The sequence below is a fragment of the Trachypithecus francoisi genome, unplaced genomic scaffold (assembly GCF_009764315.1).
Source record: "Trachypithecus francoisi isolate TF-2019V2 unplaced genomic scaffold, Tfra_2.0 Lachesis_group1, whole genome shotgun sequence".
NCBI lineage: Eukaryota > Metazoa > Chordata > Mammalia > Primates > Cercopithecidae > Trachypithecus > Trachypithecus francoisi.
In genome coordinates, this window is record NW_022681454.1 from 134,308,156 (window position 1) to 134,324,080 (window position 15,925).

The 15,925-nt window shown below is 37.3% G+C and overlaps 1 pseudogene; it reads right to left on the minus strand.

Annotated features, from left to right (window-relative positions):
- Nucleotides 1-11,474: 11,474 nt before the first annotated feature.
- Nucleotides 11,475-11,558, minus strand: LOC117086588 (annotated as a pseudogene).
- Between the last annotated feature and the right edge of the window lie 4,367 nt (nucleotides 11,559-15,925).

Here is a 15,925-nt window from a genome sequence, read left to right on the forward strand (position 1 = left end):
CTTTTGTTGCCATTGCTTTTGGTGTTTTAGTCCTGAAGTCCTTGCCCATGCCTATGGCCTGAATGTTATTGCCTAGGTTTTCTTCTAGGGTTTTTATGGTTTTAGGTCTAATATTTAAGTCTTTAATCCATCTTGAATTAATTTTGTATAATGTGTAAGGAAGGGATCCAGTTTCATCTTTCTACATATGGCTAGCCAGTTTTCCCAGCACCTTTTATTAAATAGGGAATCCTTTCCTCATTTCTTGTTTTGTCAGATTTGTCAAAGATCAGATGGTTGTAGATGTGTGGTATGATTTCCGAGGGCTCTATTCTGTTCCATTGGTGTATATTCTGTTCATTTGGTGTATATCTGTGTGTTGGTACCAGTACCATGCTGATTTGGTTACTGTAGCCTTGTAGTATAGTTTGAAGTCAGGTAGCGTGATGCCTCCAGCTTTGTTCTTTTGGCTTAGGATTGTCTTGGCAATGTGGACTCTATTTTGGTTCCATATGAACTTTAAAGTAGTTTTTTCCAATTCTGTGAAGAAAGTCATTGGTAGCTTGATGGGGATGGCGTTGAATCTGTAAATTACCTTGAGCAGTATGACATTTTCTGCTGTTAGCCTTTTGAGTTTCCCTTTGTGAGTAACCCCACCTTTCTCTACGGCTGCCCTAAACATTTTTTCCTTAATTTCAACTTTGGTGAATCTGACAATGATGTGTCTTGGGGTTGCTCTTCTCGAGGAGTATCTTTGTTGCATTCTCTGTGTTTCCTGAATTTGAATGTTGGCCTGCCTCACTAGGTTGGGGAAGTTCTTCTGGATAATATCCTGCAGAGTGTTTTCCAACTTGGTTCCATTCTCCTGGTCACTTTCAGGTACACCAATCAGACATAGATTTGCTCTTTTCACATAGTTCCATATTTCTTGGAGGTTTTGTTTGTTTCTTTTTACTCTTTTTTCTCTAAACTTCTCTTCTTGTTTCATTTCATTCATTTGATCTTCAATCACCGATACCCTTTCTTCCACTTGATCAAATTGGCTACTGAATCTTGTGCATGTGTCACGTAGTTCTCGTGCCATGGTTTTTGGCTCCGTCAGCTCACTTAAGGACTTCTCTACACTGTTTATTCTAGTTAGCCATTCATCTAATCTTTTTTCAAGCTTATTAGCTTCTTTGCAATGGGTTCAAACAGCCTCCTTTAACTTGGAGAAGTTTGTTATTACCAATCGTCTGAAGCCTTCTTCTCTCAACTTGTCAAAGTCATTCTCTGTCCAGCTTTGTTTCATTGCTGGCAAGGAGCTGTGTTCCTTTGGAGGAGAAGAGGTGCTCTGATTTTTAGAATTTTCAGCTTTTGTGCTCTGGTTTCTCTGATGGTGACATACAGATGGGATTTTGGTGTGAATGTCCTTTCTGTTTGTTAGTTTTCCTTCTAACAGTCAGGGCCCTCAGTTGCAGGTGTGTTGGAGTTGGCTGGAGGTCCATTCCAGACCCTATTTGCCTGGGTATCACCAGCGGAGGCTGCAGAACAGCAAATATTGCAGAACGGCAAATGTTATTACCTGATCCTTCCTCTGGAAGCTTTGTCTCACAGGGGCCCCCGACTGTATGAGGTGTCAGTAGGCCCCTACTGGGAGGTATCTCCCAGTTAGGCTACTCTTGGATCCAGGACCCACTTGAGGAGGCAGTCTGTCTGTTCTTACATCTCAAACTCTGTGCTGGAAGAACCACTACTGTCTTCAAAGCTGTCAGTCAGGGATGTTTAAGGCTGCAGAGGTTTCTGCTGCCTTTTGTTCAGCTATGCCCTGCCCCCGGAGGTGGAGTCTATGGCAGCAGGCAGGCCTCCTTGAGCTGCGGTGGGCTCCACCAGTTCAAGCTTCCTGGCCACTTTGTTTACCTACTCAAGCCTCAGCAATGGTGGTCTCCCCACCCCCAGCCTCACTACCGCCTTGCAGTTTGATCTCAGACTGCTGTGCTAGCAGTGAGCGAGGCTCCGTGGGCATGGGACCCTCTGAGTCAGGCACAGGCTATAACCTCCTGGTGTGCCATTTGCTAAGGCCATTGGAAAAGCACAGTATTAGTGTGGGAGTGACCTGATTTTCCAGGCACCGTCTGTGACAGCTTCCCTTTGCTAGGAAAGGGAATTCCCCGACCCCTTGCACTTCCTGGGTGAGGCGATGCCACGCCCTGCTCCATGGGCTGCACCCGCTGTCTGAAAAGCCCCAGTGAGATGAACCTGGTACCTCAGATGGAAATGCAGAAATCACCCGACTTCTGTGTCACTCACACTGGGAGCTGCAGACTGGAGCTGTTCCTTCAGCCATCTTGGTACCTCCTTCTGATCTGCTAGATTTCTTCAGTGAACGGTCATTGTTGTAGTAGAATAAAACTTGAAAAAATAACTAAAATGACAGTTGTAAATTCTCTAGATTTTGTGATTATTCTTCCGTATAGTAGTACACATTTAGATAAATTCCAAAATTACATGCCAACTAGTTAATAGCTAATTATTGAGCATTTACTATATTCTAAAAATTATTCTAAGAACTTTATATGTGTAGTACTCATAACTTCATGTGGCAAATAATATTATTTCCCTTTAAGGAAACATAAGCACATAGAGGATAAGTAATTTGCTCTATATTATATAATAATTAGGTTGAAATTCAAGCACAGACTAACTTCAGAGTTCTTATGCTCAGCCCTAACATTCTTCTGCCTCTTCAGAACAACTTATTAGCTTCTTTGTTCTCAATATTAATGTTAATAGACCAGGCACAGTGGCTCATGCCTGTAATCCCAGCACTTTGGCAGGCCAAGGTGAGCGGACCATCTGAGGTCAGGAGTTTGTGATCAGCCTGGCAACCATGGTGAACCCTGTCTCTATTAAAAATAAAAAAATTAGCCAGGTGTGGTGGTGGGCGCCTGTAATCCTAGGTACTTGGGAGGCCGAGGCAAGAAAATTGTAGAGGACTATGTGCTTGCAAATGAGACATTCCCAATAAGTCCTCCTCTTGCAAACGAAGCAGGGTGTTCCTTCCCTGTTTGCAGTGAGGACAAAGGGGCCAGCTGTAAACGGCAGACCCTGGGGGCCTGTTTATGTGTAAACATCTTGAAAATCCAGAAAGTCAGGGAAAGGTCAGAAAAACAACAATCTGTCTTGTGACTTGGTAACATTCCACAAACAACTGTATAAAATAAAGCGGAGCGTGTCATTCGGGGCCGCAGCCGTGTTTTTCTTGTCTTGTGTCGTCTTGTGTGTTCATTCCTTTGTTCAGGAAACACACGGACCCCAACATCTGGCGCAGCAAGCAGGGTCTGTGGCTCCACGAGAGCAAGGAACCAGAGGGGGAACATCCCGGGCAGGTGCGGGGAGACCGCGGGCAGGTAAATAAATATGAAGGGGGACCCACGGGAAAATTATGAAGAATTCCACCTCTCTGGCCTCTGAATATTTGCGGTCACTCCAGGGACTGTTGATGTCTATAGGAGTAGAAGTTAGTTAAGGAACATAAGACTTTGAAGCGATTATTTGCCCATGTTGAACAACATTGTTATTGGTTTCAATATCAAACTAAAGTGCAATTAAATGGAAAGGAATGGTTACAAGTGGTTAAAGTCCTGCGTTGAGCTCATCAGTGAGGGCAAATGATGCCTCTGACTTTGTGGACTTTGTGTAGTTCCATTACTCAGGCATTAGAGTTACTTGAAACTGACTCAGAGCGTGGCAATACTGCCACAGGAGGTGAGGCATCTGAAGCTTTAGAGAGGAATGATCCTAGAGAGGAACGTATTTATGCCCTGGTTGCTGAGGACCAGGAATTGGAAGAAGAGCTAATGCCTCCTTCATCTGAAGGAAATTCTGATTTGCAGCATATTTTAGAGATGTTACAACAGTTGTTAAATTTGCAAGGTGCCGCTGCTCCTGCTTCTCCTATCTCTCCGCCACAAGCCTTCCCTGTTAAAAACATTTCCCTTTGCTTCCACCTCCAACCTCTTTGCCTATGTCAGGTCAGGTTTTCTCTGTTCCTTTTCCTCCTGTAGGAGAAAAGAAGGAATTGAAGGAAAAGGATGATTTCGAGGAATTAAATTTATTCCCAATAACATGGGCTGCTTTCGGCCCCAATGCTCAGTTCCCAAACGGTGGCCAGAATATGACTTTTACAGCCCTACAATTTAAATTTTTGAAAGAAATGAAAGCTGCAATTTCTAATTATGGACCTCAGTCACCGTTTGTTCTTGGCCTTCTCGATTCCTTCTCTTCAGAACATATGATGATTCCTACTGACTGGGAAATGTTGGGACAGGCTGTCCTTGATCGTTCACAATGGCTTCAATTAAAAAGTTGGTGGTGGGAGGAAGCAAAAGTACAAGCTAGAAAAAATGCTACCCGAAATCCCCCAGGACCTACTGAAGAGCAGCTTACAGGTTCAGGACAATACGACAGTCTTAATGCTCAGGCAGGCCTAGATGATATTGCTCTCACTCAGATTAAAGCCTTGTTAAAGCGTGGACTAAGGTTGAAATAGTGGGCAAAACTTCTTTATCTTTTGTAAAGATCCTACAAGGAGCCACTGAGCCGTATCCAGATTTTGTAGCCCATCTTCAAGATGCTGTATTAAAGACTGTAGGTTCAGGCCCTGCTGCTAAAATTCTTTTGGATGCTCTGGCTTTTGAGAATGCTAATCCCGAGTGCCAAAAATTGCTGCATCCTCTAAAAGCTAGTGGAGCTGATTTAGATGAATACATTCGGGCTTGTGCAGGTGTTGGAGGAGCTATTTACAATGCTCAATTGTTTGCTGGGGCACTTTCTAAGGCTTTAAAAGGCAATTCTAAACAAGGTATATGCTATCAATGTGGGAAACCTGGTCATTTTTTTAAAAAAGGAATGCTGGAAAAAATTAGGCTCTTCTGCTCTAAAAGAAAAAAGGTTACCATCTGATATGTGTAAACAATGTGGCAAGGGTCGACATTGGACCAATGAATGCCGTTCAAAAACTGATAAAAGTGGGAATGTATTGTCACCCCTCTTGGGAAACGGGAGCTGGGGCCCACAGGCTTGGGGCCCCAACAACTACAATGCAGGCCTACCCCAGTACCCAGTGAGCAGTGGCTTACAACATCAAGGAATGACCTTGAGCCCTCCTTAAAGCTCAGCTTTATGCTGCCACTAAGCAGAGTGCCGCTGCTGACCTACCTATTGTACAGCCTTATACTTTATCTCCTAATGGAGGAATATATAATTTGGCTACTGGAGTGTGTGGTCCTTTGCCAAAGGGACATGTAGGACTTTTGTTAGGTCGAAGCAGCCGCGCTATGCAGGGGTTAATGGTGGTCCCAGGAATTATTGATCCTGATTTTACTGATGAAATCCTTATTATGGTACAAGTCTCACAATTTATGCACCCAGAGGCAGGGGAACATATTGCACAATTGCTTGTATTGCCTTTTTTTCCTTTCTTATCTAGAGATGTGTCTCATCAAGGAGTTTCGGTAGTACTGGGAAAACTGTTTTCTGGGAAACTTTAGTTTCTGATCAAAAACCTTTATGTTCATTGCAAATTAATGGGATACTTTTTGAAGGATTAGTCAACACAGGAGCGGATGTATCTATTATATGCTTGACTCAATGGCCTGATCATTGGAAAAATAAACTAGTATCGGTTACTCTATCTGGCCTAGGTACTGCTTCTATAGTCTACCAAAGTGTCGAGCCCCTGAGCTGTGTAGGACCTGAAGGACAACAAGGAAAAGTGTGCTTTTATATTGTTCTCATTAATATTAACTTTTGGGGCCATGATCTTTTACAACAATTTGGTGTCTTTTTAAGCATTCCTCATATTTCTTCAGCTGCCAAAAATATGGTGTTCAAAATAGGCTACAATCCTTTAAACTCTTAGCCACTGTCCACAAGCCTCAAACTTCACAATTGAAGTGGAAAACTACAACTCCTGTTTGGGTGGAACAGTGGCCATTATCTAAAGAAAAACCTAAGACTTTAAAGAATTTAGTTAAGGAACAATTGGCCGAGGGGCATATTAAACCAAGTACTTCTGCATGGAATTCCCCTGTGTTTGTCTTGTCAAAAATGAATTTGAATATTAAGAGTTTATGAACATGTGCATTTTTCTGAGAACGTGATCCATAAATTACATCAAGTTTTCAGAAAGTATATGTTTCAAAAAAAAAAAGCTAATTGAAGTAATTTTATAACACTCTGCTCTTAATCCACTCATTGTGTGTTAATACATTGCAACACTGATGAGGACAGTCTAATAGTGGTACAGTGAGAAGAGACCACATCTATTATTAATAGTTATAAAGCAGACAGAGACATAATCTTTTTTAACTGTGATAATATATACATAACGATTACTATTTTAACCATTTTTAAGTGTACAATTTGTTGGCATTAAGTACACTCACATTGTTCTACAACTATCCCCACCATCCATCTCCAAAATTTTTCATTATCCCAAGAGATTATGCTCTCTTAAAACACACTTTACAGTATTTGCAAGTTTAACACATTTAACACATGAACATTATTTTGGTTAAGATTATGAATTCTTAGCTGCTTTTAGTGTCCATGTTCTCCAAATAATTATATCTCCAAGAATCATCTAGTCTTATGTATGAATTATTTCTGAGATTGTGTTACAAAAATACAAAATTACCCAATATGAACTTCTACCATTTTAAAAGTTTTGTTTTGTTTTTGTTTTCTGAGACAGAATCTCATTCTGTTGCCCAGGCGTGAGTGCAGTCGCACAATCTCTGCTCACTGCAACCTCTGCCTCCCAGGTTCAAGCAATTCTCCTGCCTCAGCTTCCCCACTAGCTGGGATTACAGGTGCCTACCACCACACCCAGCAAATTTTTGTACTTTTAGTAGAGATGGGGTTTCATCATATTAATCAGACTCATTTTGACTAAAGCAACCCTTCCACCTTAGCCTCCCAAAGTACTGGGATTACAGGGATGAGCAATCACGCCCAGGTCCTAAAAATAGATATTTTTCTAATAATGTTCTTAAGTCAGAACTATGACTATGGCTTTAAAGAAAATTAACCCTTTGATTAAAGACAAAGTGACAGTATATTAATTTGAAAAGCCTAAGAGGTTAACATAAATCTTTAGTTATTATTATTGGTAAAAGGTTTATCCTACATTTTTCTTTGTTTTTTAGTTTTACATTGTTTTAATATCCAATTCAACTGAATTGCAGAATTAATCCCTATTAAAAAATCCATTAATGAAAATAATTATAGAACATGTAAAATATGGATACAAATGGAAAGACTGAAAAAAACCCCAAAAACCTATCCATACCATCTAAAAAAGTACTTACTTTTAGGTGACATTGTTACAATTTTAAAACATAACATTTTGAATTAAAAAAAAGGAATCTTAACATCCTGGTTAACTCTTACTGTAAACCAAAAATGAAAATTCTTATTCATATATTTATGTTAAATTACTTTGAAGTGCCCTATGGATACAACTATGTGAATTATTTTTTCTCATATATTTAACAAATATTTATTGAACACACAAAATGTTTTTTACTGTAATTATTACAGAAAACATTTCTACTCTCTCTTTTGTTTATTAGCACACAAAATAAAAAGTGAAGAGATCAAGCATCAGTTCACAATTTATAATAATAAATTGAAAGAAACTCTAAGGAATTTAAGACAGTACATTTATTTTTAAATATGATTTAGAATGATTTTAATGGTTTATGTATAGACACTTTCCATAATTAAGGTTGGTAAGAAATTAGATTTGAAAATTCGCTATTCCAGAGCCTCTTCCAGAGAGCTGTTTTAAGATCTAATGAAGGTCACATAAGGAAACTATGTAATGTTTCAGCATTCATTTTTGCAGATAAGCTTTCTGCAGTCAGTTTGGCTTTCTAACTGGATTTGTATGTAAAAGTAAATTCATCAGAAATGTAGGAAACAAAGTTCCTAATTCTACAAATAGCCTCTGTAAATAATGCATCCAGGTAAATTCAACTACAAGTTGTGTGTGTATGGAAGAGACATACATCAATGTTTTCTTCTGTATTTGGACACTCAGATAGTAATATTCATGTATTAAAAATATTAATATAAATGATGATGAGTTAAAAAATCTAATCTATAGCATCCATTCAACTCAGTTTTTGTAGCACAGTTTCTAGTAATATTAATAACTAATTTCAAATTAAAATGTCATATTACCTTTCAGGAAGGAAAGAATGATCAAGAACAGTTTAGAGACATATTCACAAATATTTGACTCTCTTAAGGGCAAATAAAAATATTTTAACAAAAGCAGCATTTCTTTTAAGGGTATTAAAATGCCTTAGGTAGATCATATTCAAAGCAACCTGCACCCTCACTGCCATATGCCACGTCACTACCCATTATTGCTGAATTACTGAACCAAGAACAATTTAGAACCTGTGTTGTAGGCAAAACAAATATCCCAAGTTCTAGTTTTTAAATTGGGTCCAAAGATAGTCACACATAGCAGTTTAATCAAAAACGCTTAACAGATTCAGCTACCAGTCTATGAAATTGAATGTTAGCTGTCGCCTGTCATCAGTTTTACTGAGGACAAGAAAACAGAGGACAAAGTGTCATATGCCCGTGTGTACTGAAGGGTAGAATTACCAGATCTTCCACTGTATTAGTTTCTTAGGGCTGCTGTAACAATTGCTACAAACTTGGTGTCTTAAACCAACAGAAATTTATTCTATTACCCTTTTTAAGACCAGAAGTGCAGAATCACGGTGTCAGCAAAGCTGTGCTCTCTACAAAGCCTATGGGGAGAATCTTTTCCTTGCCTCTTCCGGGTTCTGGTAGCTCTAGGCATTCTTTAGTTTGTAGCTGCCTAACTCCAGTCTCACCTTTGTCTTCACATGACCTTCTCATCTTTTTTTCTCTCCCTCTTCTCTTTGTCTTCTCTTCCATCTCCTACAAAGATACTTCTCATCAGATTTAGAACCCACCCAAATCCTCCAGGGTGTTCTCATGCCAAAATCCTTACTGCATTAAATCTACAAAATGAGGTCACATTCACAGGTTCTAGGGGTTAGGACATGAGTATATGTTTTGGGGAAAACAGCCAAAATCAACCCAATTCAACTATTATCACTATTTAGACGCTTATACAGTGCTATTTATGAATTTAATGGGCATGCTACATTTTCCTTTTTAATGGCTACCTGCCTGTCTTTTCTAATACAGTGGTGTACACTCAAGTGAATTATTTAAAAACAATACTTATGATAGCTAATATATATTAAATTTCATTATATGTGAAATTTTTTTTAATTCACATATAATTTAAAAATTTCACATATAAAGCGTTAAAGTTACGCTTTTTTAACTCACTTGCTTCTCACAGAAACACCACAAATTCAGTATTATTGTGCCAATATTATAGATGAAAAAACAAAGACACAGAAATGCAACATTTTCAATTTAAACAGATAATAAATGAAGGAGCAGGGGTTTCAATGCAGGCAAGGTGACTTCAGAACCCTACTGATAAATTACCCTCTATATTTTGTAGCCTTCCTTGTGATTTAACCCAGATTATATGAGAAAAATATCTTATTCCTCTTTAAGAAAATGTTTTACTCACACTTACAAAATCCATAGAAAGTTTGAGACTACACTATCTTTATTAAATTTTATATCGAAAATTAGCTGCTACGTTTCAACTAAAGATAATATTGAAATATATTAGGAACCAGAGCTAGAGGGATCATTTCATCTTACATAGAGAAAGAAACTTTTATAAAAACAAAGCTCTAAATTAATAGAATTTACAGAGTAAATTAGGAATTCTAAAGAAGAAAGCCAATCTCTTGCCTAATTTCCCAGCCAGTAATCTTTCTCCTTGAATTTACTAAATAAATAAATAAATAAATTACTTTTTATTGTTAGAGACAATGTGGCATATTTTTCTTCCCAAAATGGCTGTACCAATATGTATCTTATTTCATACCCTCAAAAGTACAATGTGACATTAACATGTCTCATGAAGGGAGGACATCTCTATTACCTCCCCTAAGCCTGGGTGGACCTTGTAGCTGTCTCAATCAATATGGAAGAAGTGACGCCGTATAGTTTTTGAGGACAAATTCCAAAAGCCTATATGGCTTCTACCTGCAGTCTCTGTGTGTGTTTCTGTTTCTGTTTCTTGAGATGTTTGTACTTGGGATGCAGGTACCATGTTCTGATGAAGTCCTAGCTACATATAGAGTCCATGTGTGATGTTTTCGGTTGACAGGCCACATAAGCTCTCTAACACGTGAATGGGCCTTTAGACAATTCCAGCTCCCATCTTTGAGTTTTCTCTCTGAAATTCCAGACTGGCAAGCGATCTCTACTGTGTCCTGTCTAAGTTCCTTTGCTACAGAGTCATAAGAAGCAATAACAATCATTGTTTTTTAATCTACTAAGTTTTTGGGTAATTTCTATTAAATAATTAATTAACATATGCACATATATCACCATGCATTAGGTAATTAACATAAGAACATATTTCAGCATGCCCTTTTTTCATATTAAATATTACTTTGTCTTTTAATCATATCAGTTTACTTTTTTGACTAGTAAAGTTTTCATTAGGCATAGAGTTTCACTGAAAAAATATTCATTTAGCATCTCCTATGAATCAGGTCTTGTGGTAGCCTCCTATAATATAGTGAAAAAGGACCCACTTTTTTGCAATGCACATTCTAATTTGGCAGAAATACAGTTTCTTTCTTTCTTTCTTTTAATCTTACAACTGTACAAACATAAATCTAGAGACATGGGACAAGCTCTTTCAAAGTAGAGTGTTGTAGTCATGATTTGTGTCTTAGGTCAAGTTTTCCAGACGCACAGCCTGAGGGAGGTATCTACATGCAAGTAATATATTGAAGAAATAGTCCCAGGAAAAACCACAAAGGGAGAGTAAGAAGCAGAAATGCAAGCAGCCGAAGCCTAGCAGTGATACAAGTTTTAGGCAAAGTCTCACCCTCAGCTTGATCCTGGTGGGTTGTTCCATGAATACATTGCATCTCAAATTTATCATTGTGAGAAGCAACAGAGCTGGGGGCTTGTACTACTGTTATCAGTCAATCCTCTTCAGCAGTGCAACCTCACAGGCACTTCTTGTTCTCTCTAAATTTGAGCAACACAATTCCAACAATGGAAGGAAAGTAAAACCAGGAAACAGACACACAGAAATGGTACAAGTAATCTTAAGGGACCTGAGGTGAGCATAAATATGGTCCCCTTAGTCGAGTCTTAATAATTTTGGGAACAAAAAAATAAAATGTTCAAAGCATCAAACTTTTAGGAAAAAAATCAAGAACCAAAGTGTAAATATTGAATGAGACTTCCAGAAAACAAAGTATTTTGCACCACCAGAACAGAAACATACTTTGTGACCAGATAGATAGATAGATAGATAGGTAGAGAGACAGATAGATAGATCTGTTCTTTTATTCTTTATTCAAAATTATTTAATTAGCAATAATTATGCCTTAGATAAACCCTCATTGACTATGATACTGCCACTGCACAAAGCTAAAGTTATGTAGTTATGTGATGTATCTTTAATTTCAAGTAGTGGTAAGAATAATACAGATAGATGAATGGGTAAGGAAAAGAAGAAACTCATGTTTCTGTAAACTAGATGCAACCAACATTGTTTATTCTTCTTCCAGTTTGAACTATGTATATATAGTTCCATTGACTATCATTACTTCAACTTTTGCTTTTTTCTTTTTTTTTTTTTTGAGACAGAGTCTTGCTCTATTGCCCAGGCTGTAGTGCAATGGCATGATCTCGGCTCACTGCAACCTGCGCCTCCTGGGTTCAAGCAATTCTCCTGCTTCAGTCTCCAGAGCAGCTAGGATTATTGGCATCCCCACGTGTGCTTTATGCACTTACTTATTTTAATGGGGATAATATTTTTAAGTGCCAAGGTAAGTTCAAATTGAGAGAGTGATTAATTATAGAATATTAAGAAGGAAGACATAGTTATCTTCATTTATTTCTGATTGTTCCTATAGAATAATAGGAAGAACTAGGCTCAGTACTAATACTGGAAATTTCATGGTTGATATTCTAACAAAGGGCTGTTCTTTGCTCTTTGCTAGGTTTAAATGAATGAAACATTCTCCATACGGGACCTTGTTAAATAACAAATATTCTCATTTGACTACTGATTTGCATCCAATGAGTTAAAAAGTTGGTATGAATATAATGCAGTCAATTTATCAAACAAAACACAATTTGTGGAGCTAAGTATGACTAAATATGTATAGATGCATTAGTTATCTATTGCTGCATAACAAAGTATTGCATTATTTGTGGGTCTGGAATCCAGGCTTAGTTTGCCTGGGTCCTCTGCTTCAGCTTCTCTCACAAAGTTGAAATCAGTGCCAACAAAGCTGGGGGCCTCAGTTGAGGCTCAAATGAGGAAGCGCCCATTTACAGGCTTAAATGGCTTTGATGGGATTCAGTAAGTGTGTCTTATCCAACTGAGGATATCAGCTCCTTTCTGGCTGCCACCTGTAGGTTCTCTCAATTCCTCATCACTTAGGCTTTCTATATGGCGGCTTACTTCATCAAAGACAGAAAAAGTCAATATTAAGTGTCTACGAGCAAGACAGAGGTTGCAATCTTTGGTAACATAATCACAAAAGTAACAAGCCCCATCATCTTTATCCCACTCTATGTGGCAGGAACTGATGTGGTTTGGCTGTGTCCCCAACCAAATCTCATCCTGAATTGTAGCTCCTTTATTCCTCACATATCATGGGAGGTACCTGGTGGGAGGTAATTGCATCATGGAGGTGGGTTTTTCCCATGCTGTTTCCATGATAGTGAATAAATCTCGTGAAATCTGACATCTTCATAAAAGGGCAGTTCCCCTGCACATGCTCTCTTGCCTGCTGTCATGTAAGATGTGCTTTTGCCCCTCCTTTGCCTTCCACCATGATTGCGAAGCCTCCCAGCCATGTGAAACTGTGATTCCATTAACTCTCTTTTTCTTTATAAATTACCCAGTCTTGGGTATGTCTTTATTAGCAGTGTGAGAAGAGACTAATACAGGAATAAATCCCAGATCTCATCCACACTCAAGGAAAAGCATGATTACATAAAAGCATGGACAACAGAAAGCAGGGATAATCGGGAGCCACTTTGGAGTCTATCACAATAATTTTTGTAGTGGCATAATGTGAAAATAAATAAATAACTTTGTTCAATGAATAAGGCATTTTTTTTTGTTCTAGGAGTTTAAAATCTAGTAATGAAAAGATGACAGTAACCAGTAACTGCTTCAACATCTTAATATGTTGACATGTTCTCATTTCATTTATGAGATTTGCATCATAGGTAAAATTTCTGAGTCACTGAGCACCAAAAGCATATCCCTTTTCTTTCCGAAAGTGATTGGTAAGCAAAGAAGGCTGGTTGACCAGCAAATAGGAACACTGAATCTGAAACAGTATTATTGGGGAAAGTAAAGGGACAGGGACAGAAATTACATGATTTTCTTTCTGCTCATCACATTCTAAAGTTTCCCATAATCCAAGAGTAGGACAAGATTTTAGATTCCGGAAGAGGGAGCCAGTCCCTCTGGGCAGTGGACTTATTCATACAATTTCATATTAGAGGGAACATAAGCACCTTCACCGCCTTGATCAGGAGCTGGAGTGCACACCTGCAAACACAGTTTGTTGCAATGTGATGTGCTGTACCAGTGACTTCAGCCCTGATTCATCACCTCAGCATTTTGCTAGCATGAATTCTTAGTTCTTATTTCTATAGCTGATATCCATGGAATAGGTCTTAATTTTCTGTTTTCTGTAAGAGGACAATTCCTACTTAGACAAGTCAATCCTTAACTCTAAGTCAACACCCCAGATTCCTAATAGTAGTCAGTATGTCTCCTACTTTATCAGCAACTCTTATCATTTCAACCCACTTGCTAACACTGTTGTAGCAATGCTGTGGCATTCACACTGTTATATGTAACTCTGAGTTCAGTTTAAAAGTAGGCTATTTATTTAGTTTACAAGGCTTTGTATGACACATTTTTTTCTGTATAATTTTTATAGAATACTTTTGAGAAGTTTTTATGTTTTTTTCTATGAAACTGTTACTTCATCATCTATATATTTATACTTTCTCTTTACAGTCTATTCCTTTCATTAAATTCCATAAATTTTTTTCTAGAAGAAATATTCTGATTTAACTTCAAAAATACATAGCTCTAATTTTTCATGCTATTTTATTTTATAACTCTAGATAATACTCTTTAATGTATTGAATGGAGTTACCTTAAGGTAAGAGTGTTTTATTATGAAGTTTTATGTTTCTCATAAATAGTAGTGGTTTCAGTTGGTCCAAGAAATATGCCTCGTATTCCAAATTCTGTCTGAAGCCGATAATATTAAGGCAAATTTGCAATATATATTTTTTGTCTTTTCTGAAGATTAATGGTCTAGTTTCTGAAATAACCATTTAGGAAATGATAACTTTGTGCTAATTCAAAATATTTTCAAAAATCTGCCCTGAAATAACCTCTTGCCATTTTTATACATTATCTGAGGAAAAAAAAAATTAAATGCTAAGATTCCCATGGTAGATCTTGCAAATGGCAAGAAAATACATTAAACATATATTACCAAACCAGCTAAAGGAAAGTTTGGTGATTTTTTCTTTGTTTGTTTTGTTTTGCTACTTTGTCATACACTTTACTATTTCTTTTAATTACAGAAAGTTAAAAATAACCATCAATGTACAGAGTCAACATTTTTTTTTGGCATTTATGCCGGAGGAAAATAAGATCACTCAGAAAACAGAAACTCTCAGATAGGTATGTGGAGCCTATTATTTGAGTGGTGAACAAAGCAATGCAGAAGTGCAAAACTGAGAGAACTGGTGACCCAGGGCTGGGTAGAGTACAAATTCGAGATTTGTGTTCTTTGAAAATTCAATTTAAAAAGATGAGTGGGTAGTGATCTTTTCACGATGTTTCAGAGATTCATAATATCAAGACAAAATTTCACTTTGGGGAAAAGTTTAAATTGTTAAGACATGTTAGCTTTAAAATATGGGAGCAAAGAGACAAAGGTTTTAACAATAACAGCTAACTACCTTTTTCTCTACTGCAGACAATTCATAGTCGTCAGACATTTTCTGTCCCATTACAACAGCTACATTTATTAAGCTCTACCCATCTTCTCAACTCAAAAAAATAAGAATATACATATTTTGTCATCTTTTTTCTCAAAATAGTATTGCTTATGTAATGTGTAGTGTTGTCAAAAAGAAATTACCCTGACAAGCAGTATTTGTTAAGTCAGTGCTTTTCAAATTATTCTAGTCCACGTCTCATTTTGAAAAACAGACAGCAAAAATTAAAAATAATAAAACCTAGTCATCTCTTATAAAGTTCTTTGGAATTTCTAATTAGAATAACTATTTGGACTACAAACGAATAAAAGGAAATGAATGGTAGAATGTATCTTTTATAAGTGGGCATGTAAACATGGCTAGTGAGTATAAAAAATGTATTTTAAAAATTTGGTTATGGAGGAGGAAGAGAGGATTGTAACTGAAGTAGTTCAAGATAAACAGAGGGTTATTTAAGAGGAAATAGACAAGATCCTATTAATAGTATAGGATTTGACATATAGATAATCTGAAAATACTAGGGAAGAAAAATCAAAAAGTCAAAACACACAGGAGGAAAAGTTACAGAAAAGTGGTGGTGAGCTCTGTCTTCATTCTTGCTAAAAGGGAATAGAAATTACAGATGCAGTTGCAGATGAATCTACATACAAAATGTTAATGTCACTTTGATTGCTTATATTACTTCTATAAAGTTGAATTACATGTTAAAGAAAACTGAAACTGGACATTTAAAAATAGTGACATA